This window comes from Schistocerca serialis, unplaced genomic scaffold (assembly GCF_023864345.2).
Source record: "Schistocerca serialis cubense isolate TAMUIC-IGC-003099 unplaced genomic scaffold, iqSchSeri2.2 HiC_scaffold_49, whole genome shotgun sequence".
NCBI lineage: Eukaryota > Metazoa > Arthropoda > Insecta > Orthoptera > Acrididae > Schistocerca > Schistocerca serialis.
In genome coordinates, this window is record NW_026048070.1 from 123309 (window position 1) to 138058 (window position 14750).

The window sequence follows — 14750 nt, forward strand, 5'->3', positions numbered from 1 at the left end:
GCACGACCACGACCAGATACCGAGCGCGAACGAGACGCACGCGAACCACCCCCACCGGCCAAAGGGCACCACACAACAACCCAGAGCACCACGTGTCGACACCAGAGCAACCCGCCGCTCACGCGACATGGCTGGCACCGAAGGGCAACCGCCCGCAACTGCGCTTTCCGCGCCGGCCCGGATGCACGTCGTGCTACAACAACACCACTACCGTACACAGCCGCTGTTCACAACATCACTATCATGCGCGCCCGCGGCTCGCCGCCGTCGCAGTCGCAGCCCCAACGCCAGCACTTTTGCACCACCATTCACACGCACCGCAACACAGCTCGCCGACACAGCCGAACAAAAAACAAACACCACACAACAACAGCAACAACGCCGCCGCCTCTACTTGTGCCGGCGACCCACCCCGCCGATGGCGCACCTTTCGCCAGCCGGCAATCGACACACACGCACCCACCCACCCCCCGGGGCCCAGTGCAAAAAAAAAAAAAAAAAAAAAAAAAAAAAAAAAAAAAAAAAAAAACACACACAAAAACAAAACAACACAAACGACACGGGAAGCGCACACCGCCACTTCGCGCGCACGCCACCAACCAGTCGTCGTCTCAAAAATAACAAACACAAACAAAATAAACTAACAACTAGGGCAACACAAAACAAAAACGCCTCGCACGAACCGCCCACAAAAAGGACAAGCACACGCACAGCCTCTGCTGACGACCACGACGCAGCGGCACGCTGCTCCTGTCTCGCGCCCCGCGCCCCACTCGATTCACAACTCACGCGACACCGTCAACGACGGGCTCGCTTCCCGCAACCTACCACCTTTCCGCCACGGCGCACAGCCCCAGCCCCACCCGACGACGCCCGTGGCAACGACTGCACTTTCACCACCGCCTCCCCCTTCCCCCCCAAAACACACACACACACAGCCAGCCAAAAACGCACTCGCGACCCACACATGCACGTGCATCGGCACACGCCAACCAGTCAACGTCGACAACCACACGCAAGGCTCGAAACGAAACCGGCGTCCTTCCACGTTGCCATCAAGCTACGCGACACAAGACACAAGGAACCAACACAACAGCCGGCCCCACTAATTCCCACTCTCACGCCGCAAAAAGCACACCGAAACCGCCAAACGCACGCACATTCCCCTTCGCACTGACAACGACCGGCTCGCTACCACACACCTCTCGGCAGCCGTTTCACGCCAATTCGCCACACCGCCCACACAGTCGACAAGCGCCCGCCCTGTACGGCACACGCAACGACGCAGCGCAGCAAAGGGCGCCCGCAACACATACCTCTCCTCCCTCCCTCTCTCTCCGCCGCCCGACGCGCCAACCGCCACACCGCACCGCCAGCCACTCGCAAATTGTGCACTGCCACCAGCCACACGTCCAACACGCCGCGCCGCCTCCGGCCACCCGCCAGGGGGCGCTCACGTCCGCGACAACAGCGCGGCCCGCCGGGCCGGGCCGAACCGAACCGAGCCGCCGCTGCTCTGCACTCGGCACGGCCACACCCTGCTGCAGACCGGGCTCGTCTCTCTGTACGCGTCTGCCTGCGCATCAACACAACACGACCTTTTATTTTTTTTTTTTTTTCCTCTCTACCGCCATCCCTTCTTCTCGCGTTTTACTCGTTGTTGCAGCAGCGGCGCACACCTACACATCCACATCCACAGCCCCAGCCGAGCCGGCCTCACCTCAGGGCCCGCCGCCAGCGTCTCCTCCTCGGGCACAGGTGCGGTGCTGTGGCCGCCCATCCAACCGCATTGCTGGCCGTCCAGCCGCCAGGCGTTCCCACTGCCGCGAGCCACGCCGCGCACCGACCCTGCTGCAGAAAACGAAGCATAGCCAGAGACCGACCGATACACAAAGCAAGCCGTCGCCTCGCCTCTTGTCCTTCCTGCCTTCCTTCCGCCCCCGCCCTTCTCACACCACCGCCTCTCCACTTTCGCCCCCCCCCCCTCCTTTTTTTTTTTTTTTTTTTTTCCTTCTGTCTTTCTTTCTTTCTTTCTTTCTTTCTTTCTTTGGCCCTCTCTCCTTCCCGCCATGGCGGTTACGGCACCGCCTGCAGCGGCAGATTTTTTTGCGCCCACACGCCTACTCCTACCACCATTAACCTTGCCCTGCCCTGCCCATCAACGTCGCAGTCGAACCGACGCTTGCCAACACACTGCCCACGTTCCTTTCTCTTTTCGGCCTACGCCCATTACGCGCCGCCGCCACAGCACCTTCCCTTCCCACAACACACCGACGTCATCACACGCACCCAAAACAGGGGGCCACGACCGTGTTCCTCGCCCACTCCCATCCCGCACGGTACGCACATTCCCAACTACTACCGCGCACCCTCCCTTTCCAATCTGTGTGTCTCTGTGTCTGTGTCCTGTCCGCGCGTGACGCCTCTCAACATCCGCCGTCCCCCGTCCCGTTTTCGCCCCCATGCCGTCGTCGCGCCGCCTCCTCCTCCCCGTCCACCGCCGCCCCTGTCCGCCCCGCACCACACCATACACCGCTGCTTGTCCCGGCCGTTGCCACCAAAGGCGCCGACCGCAAACGCGCCACGCCGCAGCACCCGTGCGTCTCGCGCTCGCTTGCATCTCCGTGCCGACGCTGCCTCTCTTCCCGCTCGCACTCGACCTCGACAACACAGTCTTTGGCTCCGCCACTGCGTGTTCCATTACCAGAGCGATGGCGAGGCATGACAGCATCTCTGTCTGACCAGAGAGTTATTTATCGTTGCTAGTCGGCGCTTGGACCGCGCCAGACGACAGTAGTGGCACGCACCGGGTCGCCGGGAACAGTTGTTATATATATTGTAGCGCGAGTCGGGAGAGGTAGTAGTCGGTCGACAGTAGTAGCGGGTGGACGGTTGTACTGAGCGGGCGTCGGCGGCGTGCTCTGCTCGTCTCGCGACTCTGGTCACGGTTCGGGACGATGTATAGTATATTGTGTTATAATCAAAAGGTAGTGTGAAGCTGCATTGCGCAAATCTGATAACGTATGTTCATTGTACTTATTTTGTTCAACAACAAACGCCCCACTATTACTTTTTTCTAAAGTAACTTTTGTCTTTTAACGACAAACATTCACTTTTTAAAGACCACTTCCTATGGCATTTCCCTCCAAGGAGTGCAATTAATTACCAGCCAGCACTCATTCATTGCACACAGCTGTGTAAGGGGTATCTACAATTGAGGAGCGGATATAAATGCAATTTTTTTTTTTTTTTTTTTGTTTTTTTTGTGTGTGTTGTAACCTCCCCGCAAAATTTAAAATAATGGACAATGTTATTTTCGGATGCTAATGGACATTGCGCTAATTGTAACCTCGCCCACAATGAGAGGTATTGAAAATGGCAACAAAAATGTGAAATTCGCAATCTGACTCAAATATAAATTCTTCACAACATTTAAAGTCCGTTCAGTGACAAGAAACTTCAATTAAACCGAAATATCGGTCTTTGGCCCTGTGCAAAACAATCAGAATTAAAGTCTTACCTCCGAATAAATGGATGTCACATTTCTGCTCTTGTTGTTGCGCAGCGCTTGGAGGAACTGCATTGCAAATAATAATATTCTCTTTTTTTGTGATTTTAGTGAAATTTTTCTTCAAAGAAGTGGAATGAAATGTGAAGTGCAACGAACTCTTTAGTTCAATAAAAAATTAAATGTTTGAAAAATGCTTTTGAAATAAACATTATTATTGGGGAACTTGTTGGAGAATAATTACAATAAATGAAATTTTTCACTATCTAATGATTATATTAATTAACAGCAGTATACCTTATTCACCATCTTGACCAGTGTTGCCGACCGCCTACATCACACAACCGCACTCGGCTCCTACTACTGACCGACCGCTCTGCATGACGACTATTAGCGTACTGCACGCGACGACTACTGACAGAGTACAGCCCTCAACTACACAGAGCTACAGACTCGCAACGACTGACTGACTGACTGACTGACTGACTGACTGACTGAGAACCGCTCGCAACACTCGCGCAGTCCAGCGCAAACTCTCTGGTCACAGATGCTACAATGTCTCGCCATCGCTGCTATGTTACATACGTGTTTCAGTGTCTTTTTTTCATTGGGGTAACGATCTTTGGCTCTTTTTATTCTGAATACAGGGCCAAAGGTCAACGCTGCTGCCCTTATACAATTTATCAGGTTTCATTGTGTCTGTTGCAATGTTACATACGGTTCATTCTTTCATTAATATTATCGTTGGGTTTGTTTTGTAGGGACGTTAACATTCTGGCACATTTTTATTACCATCGGACTCTCTGCTATTTGTGCAGGGAGGTTATACCTGGGTCCATTTCCATTTCCATTTACATTTTAATATTGATAGACTTTTTGTTTTCTTTTTTGTTTCTTGTTGTTTTTTTTCGTTCTTTTTTGTTTTGTTTTGTTTTTCCCGCTCTCACCACCACCGCCGCATCACGCCTTCCGTTTTCTTCTTGGTTTCTTTTCTGTTCTTCAACTGCTTCAACATCACCGCGCCCCATTTCCACACCACAGCCATCAGCCTCCAAGACGGGCAGGCGCAGTGTGCCATTTCCGGCGCACAAGCACACCCGTACGGTACTCTCCTCGCCCCCACGCCACCAACAACACAGCGACCACGCGGCTTTCAGGCATGGCACGGCACGGCACCGGCGAAATGCGCCGCCCCCGCCCCTCCGCGCATCCGTCCGTCTCGCCACGTTCACTGACAGCCGCGTCTGCGGCTACACCACGACAACCACAACACAACACCGCTCCCCTCCCTGGCAACGCACATTGTTTTTCTCCTCCTCTTTTGCACAAACCACAACGCCGAGCACAGGCGCAAGCCACCCACACCGCGCCCCTCCCCGTCCCGTCTTTGGCCGCCGCTCCTCGTTTCCTCGTTTGCCCCCTCCCATCTCCCGAAATGCCATGCCAGCAGCGTTACGCATGCCCCTCCCCTGTCCACACAACACTACCGCCAAACGAACAGCCTTCCGGGCCACATGCAGGGCACGCCCACCTCCAAACACTGCCAATTCACGGACGCGCACACACACACACACACACACACACACACACACACACACACACACACACACTCACTTTCTCGACACCTTTCTGTACGGAGGGTGCGTCATCTCCACCGTGACATCCATTTCCCCCCACTGGTAAAACATGTCCACTAACACCTACATACATCATTCAAGTACACAGACAATAGCATACACACAATGGGAGGGCACACGAACATGGACGGCACGGCACTGTCATACACTCTTCCTCAGAACCATATCAACAAACGTTACGTACATCCGGGAAAGCGAAAAGCGAAAGCAAAGGCAAAGCCCAATGCAGCCGTCAAAGGTAACGTTCACCACGGCAGACACTTGCAGCCGCGCCGCCGTTAAACGCATTTCAGTGCGGCTCCAATACGCCTCCGACACGGGAACGTTCCGTTGCTCTACGAATGCGTTTCTCCCCTTTTTCCCTTCCTCTCTCTCTTTTGCCCCCCCTCTGTCCTTGCCTCCTTGCACTCTTGCCTCATTCCTCACGTTCTGCCCAGACATTCGACCGATCAAAGTCAACCTTTCGTTACCGTTCTCAGCGCGACGGTGTACAACAGTATGACGGGTGTGCCCACGACTTCGGTTCAGTTGCGTGACGCCGGTCTATCGCGCCGATCGACAGTTACTCAGGGGGCGACGGATCGGACCACGTCACCGACACACAAAACACTTTCAAACAAACAAACAAATACATACCGGATGGACACAGACAAACACGTGTACAGACATTCGCCAAACAAACGACCGCCGCCGCCGTCGTCGTCGCCTAGCGTCGCGCTTACTGTACTGCACTGGACACGCGTGCATCTTGAATGACGACATCGGTGTGCGTGCGTCGTACGCAATCAGTCAAACACGGCTATCAAAAATCAGAGTCGAATGGTACATCATCGTGCGTGTCGCCGTACACGTACAGTACAATACAACAACAATGCGTCTTAATGGCACGTTCACTTCAACGTCACTCACACACCTCCACGCTGCAGTTACGTCGCACCATTGTCAGACTCGGCGTACAGCAAAGGGAATAGTGGGCGGCAAAAAAAACAAAAAAAAACCAAACAAAAACATTTCACATTTCACCCTCGCCATGTATGATGTGCAAAAAACAAACCCGCAAACGGCCGTCGTTACGGTGACACAAAAGTCGCCGATCGCACTGTCCCCCCTCGCAGACAGGTAACACACACACACACACACCAACACCAATGGGTCAAAACCACTCCAACGGGGCGTGCCACCATTCCACGCCACGGCGACCAACCTCGTGGCCGTACCCCGCAACACGCTTTGACGCGCCCCCCCCACCCACAATCACAATGCACACATACATCACATCACAGCCGTCCACACAAACAACAACAACAACAACAACAACAACAATTCCGCCCTTCCCGCAAAAGGCAAGTTGGTGGCCCTGAAAAGGGCCGTTTTGCCGCTCTCGCAACGGAGGAGCCTTCTCCATCCTTCCTTCCATTCCAGAGCCACCTCCTTACTTGGAGCTCGTGTACTTGGTCACCGCCTTCGTGCCCTCGCTCACGGCGTGCTTGGCCAGCTCGCCAGGCAGCAACAGCCGCACAGCGGTCTGGATCTCGCGGGACGTGATGGTCGAGCGCTTGTTGTAGTGCGCCAGGCGAGAAGCCTCGGCCGCAATGCGCTCGAAAATGTCGTTCACGAAGCTGTTCATGATGCTCATCGCCTTCGACGAGATGCCCGTGTCAGGGTGCACCTGCTTCAGCACCTTGTAGATGTAGATGGCATAGCTCTCCTTCCTCTTGCGCTTCTTCTTCTTGTCGCCCTTCGAAATGTTCTTCTGCGCCTTGCCAGCCTTCTTGGCGGCCTTCCCGCTAGTCTTGGGCGGCATCTCGAACCAACGTACGGCAGCAGCAACACCAGTAGCAAGCGCTCCGCTCTAGTCAGCGTCTCCCCACACAGTGGCACCCGCCGCCAGCCGCCGCCGCACCTTTACCAGCTCGCCCTGTTGCGGCCGCCGACCAATGGGGCGCGCGCGCAACCGGCCGCCGCACCCGAGCCCATAAAGCACCCCCACCCCGGCTGCGCCGGCACGCACTCCGCTGCTCGACTCGCTGCCGCTCGCACCGGTCGTTTTCGTTTCCGTTTCGTGTGCACCGTCGCTAGCCCATCGCCATGTCCGGACGCGGAAAGGGAGGCAAAGTCAAGGGCAAGTCAAAGTCCCGCTCAAGCAGGGCTGGGCTCCAGTTCCCGGTCGGCAGAATCCACCGCCTCCTGCGCAAGGGAAACTACGCAGAGCGCGTCGGCGCCGGGGCGCCCGTCTACCTCGCCGCCGTCATGGAGTACCTCGCGGCTGAGGTGCTCGAGCTGGCCGGAAACGCGGCCCGCGACAACAAGAAGACGCGCATCATCCCGCGCCACCTGCAGCTTGCCATCCGCAACGACGAGGAGCTCAACAAGCTCCTGTCGGGCGTCACCATCGCACAGGGTGGTGTCCTGCCCAACATGCAGGCCGTCCTGCTGCCAAAGAAGACCGAGAAGAAGGCCTAAAGGAGGCCAGGCAATCGCAGCGCCGCGTGCTCCCCTGCACGCAACGCGCTTTGCCGGCTCGGCTCGGCCCACAACAATCGGCCCTTTTCAGGGCCACCACACAAACCTACGTCCAAAGCAAAATTTCAGTCGTCCTCGCCGCACCGTGTTTTGTTTTAACTTTGCACTTTCACAGCACAGCCGCCGCCGGCGCACGTCCGCCATCTTGTCGTCCACACAGCCCGTGTGGCCCAACACACACGCACACATTTTGCACGGTCGCAGTCGCCGTCCAAACGACAACGGCAGCAATAATGACCATTGTTAAAGGGAGGCGTGTCGACACACCGCCCTCCACTCCCGCGCGCAACGGCCGTCGACACGAACGAAACAGCTGATCCGGCCGCCTATGCCCACACGCCTTGCCTCGGAAACCCCAACGCCGCCGCAAACACACAGAGCCAAACCACGCAAGCAAATAATCACCGCCTCTCGCACAACAACACACAGCCCGCCATCTCCGTCGCGATCGATACAAAGACACACAATAACAAACACAAACGAAGCAGCTCCACACACAGCCAGCCACATGACACGTTTCCTTTCCTTCTCCCCTCCCAGTCACATCACGTCGCTCAAACGGAAAGAAAGAAAGAAAGAAAGAAAGAGAGGAAGAAACAAACAAACAAACAACACAGCGCACACACGCAGCAACAACACAGACTCTTTCGCACTTTTCAACTTCCGAACAGTGTGGTGGCCCTGAAAAGGGCCGTTTTCTAGTCTCTCCCACCCACAAGCACGGCCGCGGGAAGGCCAGCGCCCGCTGCGACGCAGCCTAACCGCCGAAACCGTACAGGGTGCGCCCCTGCCTCTTCAGGGCGTACACCACGTCCATGGCCGTCACAGTCTTGCGCTTGGCGTGCTCAGTGTACGTCACCGCGTCGCGGATCACGTTCTCCAGGAACACCTTCAGCACCCCGCGGGTCTCCTCGTAGATCAGACCAGAGATGCGCTTCACGCCGCCCCTGCGAGCCAGGCGGCGGATGGCGGGCTTCGTGATGCCCTGGATGTTGTCGCGCAACACCTTGCGGTGCCGCTTGGCGCCACCCTTGCCGAGCCCCTTTCCTCCCTTGCCGCGGCCTGTCATCCTTCCTTCCTCGGGCAAAGCAAAACGTGCACAAACAGCAGCTGCAGCGGCTCGCGAGTCGGCTACGGTCTGCGCCCAGCGCGCCCGCCGCCCCCCTATATAGACTCTGGCCCGCCCTCCCCCCACCACGCGCAACCGAGGGCATATAAGCGCAGCACGGAGGCGCGCGGGCCCCACCGCGCGCGGGTGTAAGAACGCTGTCGCGTGCTTAAAGTGCGCGGCGGCCCACGACACCCGCAGCTGCACGAAACCTCGTGGGGTGGCTTGTAGCTGCGCGAACTGCGGCGGGCCACACGCCGCCAACTCGCGTAGCTGCGGCTACCTCCGCGAGTCACGCCGTCTACCCGCCGCACCACGCCCTGCGGCGACATCAAGCGCCTCGACGGCCGCCCCGCCCCCCCGCTCCGGCGAGGGGTGCGAGCCGCGCCGTCTTGAAACCGTCACCGACCACGCCGTGGCCGGCTTCCAAGCCGCCTTTGCGGCCGAAAGGGCCGCACTGAAGGAGGAGCTCGCAGCAGTCCATCGCCAGCTCCAACAGCTGCGCGATGAGCTGCGGGCTAACAAGAAGAAGCCGCCAGTTCCCGCCGCCGCCCCTGCCGTGAGTCGTCCGGTGGGGGTAGCCGTAGCCACGCAAACACCCGCCGCTGTGAGTCGTCCGGTGGGGGTCGACGTGGCCACGCAAACGGCAGCCGCTCCCCCTCCCGCAGCGATGCAGGAGGTGGCGCCCATGGACACGGATGATGTGCCGCCTCGGCTGCCACCCTCCGAGGTGGCAGCCGCCAGCAAGGGCGCTAAGGCGCCCCCAGTCTCCTCGCAAGCCGAGAAGCCAACGAAGAAGAGGAGGATTCACCTACCTTTTCCTGACGTGACCAACGTGCAGGTTGTCCTGAAGGACATTACCGCGGCACTGAAGAATGGGTCCTACCCCTATGCCGACCAACCATATCCCTTCACTCCGCCAGACCACCCCATACCTTCCCTTCCCCATCGGCCGCTCCCCCTGCGCACCTACCGTGACGCATTTATGGAAGTGCTCACAAAGAAGGAAATAGCCCTGCTCAATTCGCACCCCATCTTCACCCCCTCTCAATGGGATGCCTTAGTCGACGTTATCGATGTATTCCTGAAGGAAGAGTTCCGGTCTGGTCGGCGGAAGATGGACAGCGAAGCTATGGAAGCCATGGAAGACATTGCCCGTAAACATCGCCAGGTTCAGTAACGGACACCACGCGCGGCCTCTACAGCAGTAGCGGAGCCATCAGCTTAAACCACCGGCCAGTCACTTCGGCCCTTCGTTTTCCATTTCTCTCACTGTCTCTCTTACTATCCTTTCATCTTTCCTTTATTTAAAAAAAAAAAAAAAAAAAAAAAAAAAAAAAAAAAAAACCAGCACAACAGTCAAGGTCAAATACCACCCGTCATGTCACACCCACATTTTCACCCCGTCAATGAAGAAGGAGAAGCGCTTTAAACGCGCTAGAACTTCGCTCACAGCTGAGGGTTCACCCCTCAACCATGTGCGTCGTCGTCGTCGTCGCGCGGGCCCGTTGTCAAGGCAGCACCGGACGCCGCGCCGCACCTAACCTCCACGCACGCCGCTCCGCTACCGCTACCGCCATGGCCCGCACAAAGCAAACGGCCCGCAAGTCCACCGGCGGAAAGGCGCCGCGCAAACAGCTCGCCACCAAGGCGGCGAGGAAGAGCGCGCCCGCCACCGGAGGCGTCAAGAAGCCCCACCGCTACAGGCCGGGCACCGTCGCCCTGCGAGAAATCAGGCGCTACCAGAAGAGCACAGAGCTGCTCATCCGCAAGCTGCCATTCCAGCGCCTAGTGCGCGAGATCGCCCAGGACTTCAAGACCGACCTGCGCTTCCAGAGCTCCGCAGTCATGGCCCTGCAGGAGGCCAGCGAGGCCTACCTCGTCGGCCTCTTCGAAGACACCAACCTGTGCGCAATCCACGCCAAGCGCGTCACCATCATGCCCAAGGACATCCAGCTCGCGCGCCGCATCCGCGGCGAGCGCGCCTAAACCGCGCCGCGGCACCGCACCGCACAAACAAAAACGGCCCTTTTCAGGGCCACTAACATCTCTCCGTCGCGAGCAAACTTTGTCGGTCGCCTGCCTCTCGCCCCGCAACCCCAAAAAAACAACAAAAACCACCACTTCCCGTCCGTCCGCCACACCCGCTCACTCTGCCTGCCTGCTAGCAGCGCGCAACAATCACACATCATCCCTCCCCGGCGCTCAAAGCGCACAATACCCAACGGCCGACGTCACACCGCACGGGTGGCTGGCCGGCCGCCGCTTTCGTTTTTCGAAATCAAAAAAAACCCGCACTCCACTCCGACGGCCAACGGCCAGGCAGGCGCGCTCGCTCGCTCTACACGCCACCGAAATCCCCCGCCGACTCCTTCCCACATCTCAACGTGCCCCCCCTTGCAAAACATAACACACACACACACACACAAAGGAACAAAACAAAGACCAGACACGACTCGACAAGACAGACATCCGAGAAGAACGAACGCAGGCAAGCCAACCAACGTATTCAAACAAAACAACGTGACAGAAAACCAACCGTCGGCCGCCGCCACAAACACGGCGACAATCAACCACGACAACAACAACAACAACAACAACAACAACACCGCTTACCGCTACCGCCGCCCACACCCGCCACCGACCCCCGCAATCCAACCACCACGGCACGCAAACAGCATCCCCACGGGCATACAGAAACGCCAGACAGACACCCACACCAAACGCAACACGACAATCAAAACCTTCCCCGACGTGCTTTGATGGCCCTGAGAAGGGCCGTTTTGGGCCGCGCGTCTCTTGCGCGCCACTAGACGACGACGGGGGGTGGGGACGACGGAGTCAAGCGCCAAACCCTTCCTTTCCCATCTCTTTCTACTTCTTCTTCTTGGGCGAAGCCTTCGCCTTAGACGGCGTCGTCGCCTTCTTCGGGCGCGGCGCCTTCGGCTTCTTCGTCGGAACCTTGGCGGCCTTCTTCGCCTTCGACGGCGACTTGGCCTTGGCCGGCTTGGCCGCAGCCGCCTTCTTCGCACCCGCGGGAGCGGCCGACGCCGCAGACGCCTTCTTGGCGGCGCCCGCCTTCCGACCGGTCGCCGCCTTCACGCCACCAGCCTTCTTTGCGCCGGCCGCACGGGCGCCCTTCTTCTCCTTGCTGGCCGGAGCGGCGCGCTTCTTCTTGGCACCGCCAGCACGAGCCTTGCCGCCCTCGGCCGCCCCCCCGCCGCCGGCGCCGGCAAGCTTGAACGAGCCGGACGCGCCCTTCCCCTTCGTCTGCACCAGCTCGCCCGCCACGACGGCCGACTTGAGGTACTTCTTGATAAACGGCGCCAGCTTCTCCGCGTCCAGCTTGTAGTGCGCGGCTATGTACTTCTTGATCGCCTGCAGCGACGACCCGCCGCGCTCCTTCAGACTCTTGATGGCGGCCGTCACCATCTCAGAGGTGCGCGGGTGCGCAGGCTTGGCGCGCGGCTTCTTCGCAGACGACGCAGACTTGGCCTTCTTCGTAGTGCCGGTGGCGGCGGGTGCCGCAGCAGTCTCGTTCGTAGCCGCCTGATCTGCCATTTCGACGACGCGCGTAACACACAGCGAGAGCGAGAGCGAGAGCGAGCGGGACGGCAGGCACGCAAGCACAGCACAGCAGAGCAGAGAATCACAAGGGCCCAGCCAGTGTCGCGGGCGGGCGCGGACGGCCGAGAGAGCGGCCGCCACTCTGCGCGCCGCCGCGCCGCGCCTCCCGCGCTTGCTACCGCCCAACGTCCGACAGCCTGTGCGGAGCAGCCCCAAACCTGCGCCACAACCGCCCGCGCCTTTCAAACCACCGAGGATGGGGCTACACACAGCCACACCACAGTCGCCAACCAGTCGCCACGGCAGCGCCGCAAACCACGGCCAAACTGCAGCTACCGCGCGCTACAGCCTGGGTCGGCCCGCCGAGAATCGCCGCCCCCGCCCAAATGCCGCCCCCACAGCCCCAGCCGACGACCCGCCACAATGGCCAAACCTTCGGCAAAACTCCCACACCGTCGCCGCGGCAGCCCGGCCAGCGCGGCCGGCGCCACAGCCACACAAGCCGAGGCGTGCGGCGATGACGGCCGTGCAAACGCGCCTCCGCCGCCCCATCGCCTTCCGTCGCCCTCCCGCCGTTTCCCGATCGGCCCGCAGCCGTCGGGCCACATCGCGCGCCGTCCTCCTCCTCTCGCCCGCCAACATTCACAGCCGTTTCTCAACAATTGCCCGCCGCAAACGGACGCCGCCTGCGCAACAGGCGCCGCCGCCCCTCGCCGCTTCCGACCCAACCCCTCGACCGAGGCAAACCGCAATCCGAATCTACAGACCAACCCAATCTGCCGTCAAGCACACACGACAGCCGACCTTACACGTTACGCGTTACACATTACGTTTACACGTCTACGTTAGGTTAGGTTAGGTGGACGTGGGTTAGGTTAAGGGGACTTGGGTTAGGTTAAGCGTCAAACTTAGGTTAAGCATTCAAACACGTCAGGCGTCAGAGGCTAGGTTAGGTTAGGTTAGGTTAGGTTACACGTTAGGTTAAGGGGTCAGTGCTAGGTTAAGAAGCGTCAAACGTAGGTTAAAAAAGCGTTCAAACGTGAGGCGTGAGCCGGACAGCTTACCGTACGTAGACGTTAGGGGCTCACAGGCTGAGCTCACCTCGCCACACCACACCACAGGTTAGGTTCAGTTCGGTTCGCTCGGCTCAGCGTAAAGCGCCGAGGTCAGGGTTACGTTCGTTCACCTTCGGGCGCCACACTTTCGGTTGAAAGGTCGCGACGGGACGACGTCGGCAGGCACGCCGCAAACGAACAAAAACGTACAGACGACGTCGAAAACCGCCGACAGACGGGGGAGCAGCACGACCACGACCAGATACCGAGCGCGAACGAGACGCACGCGAACCACCCCCACCGGCCAAAGGGCACCACACAACAACCCAGAGCACCACGTGTCGACACCAGAGCAACCCGCCGCTCACGCGACATGGCTGGCACCGAAGGGCAACCGCCCGCAACTGCGCTTTCCGCGCCGGCCCGGATGCACGTCGTGCTACAACAACACCACTACCGTACACAGCCGCTGTTCACAACATCACTATCATGCGCGCCCGCGGCTCGCCGCCGTCGCAGTCGCAGCCCCAACGCCAGCACTTTTGCACCACCATTCACACGCACCGCAACACAGCTCGCCGACACAGCCGAACAAAAAACAAACACCACACAACAACAGCAACAACGCCGCCGCCTCTACTTGTGCCGGCGACCCACCCCGCCGATGGCGCACCTTTCGCCAGCCGGCAATCGACACACACGCACCCACCCACCCCCCGGGGCCCAGTGCAAAAAAAAAAAAAAAAAAAAAAAAAAAAAAAAACACACACAAAAACAAAACAACACAAACGACACGGGAAGCGCACACCGCCACTTCGCGCGCACGCCACCAACCAGTCGTCGTCTCAAAAATAACAAACACAAACAAAATAAACTAACAACTAGGGCAACACAAAACAAAAACGCCTCGCACGAACCGCCCACAAAAAGGACAAGCACACGCACAGCCTCTGCTGACGACCACGACGCAGCGGCACGCTGCTCCTGTCTCGCGCCCCGCGCCCCACTCGATTCACAACTCACGCGACACCGTCAACGACGGGCTCGCTTCCCGCAACCTACCACCTTTCCGCCACGGCGCACAGCCCCAGCCCCACCCGACGACGCCCGTGGCAACGACTGCACTTTCACCACCGCCTCCCCCTTCCCCCCCAAAACACACACACACACAGCCAGCCAAAAACGCACTCGCGACCCACACATGCACGTGCATCGGCACACGCCAACCAGTCAACGTCGACAACCACACGCAAGGCTCGAAACGAAACCGGCGTCCTTCCACGTTGCCATCAAGCTACGCGACACAAGACACAAGGAACCAACACAACAGCCGGCCCCACTAATTCCCACTC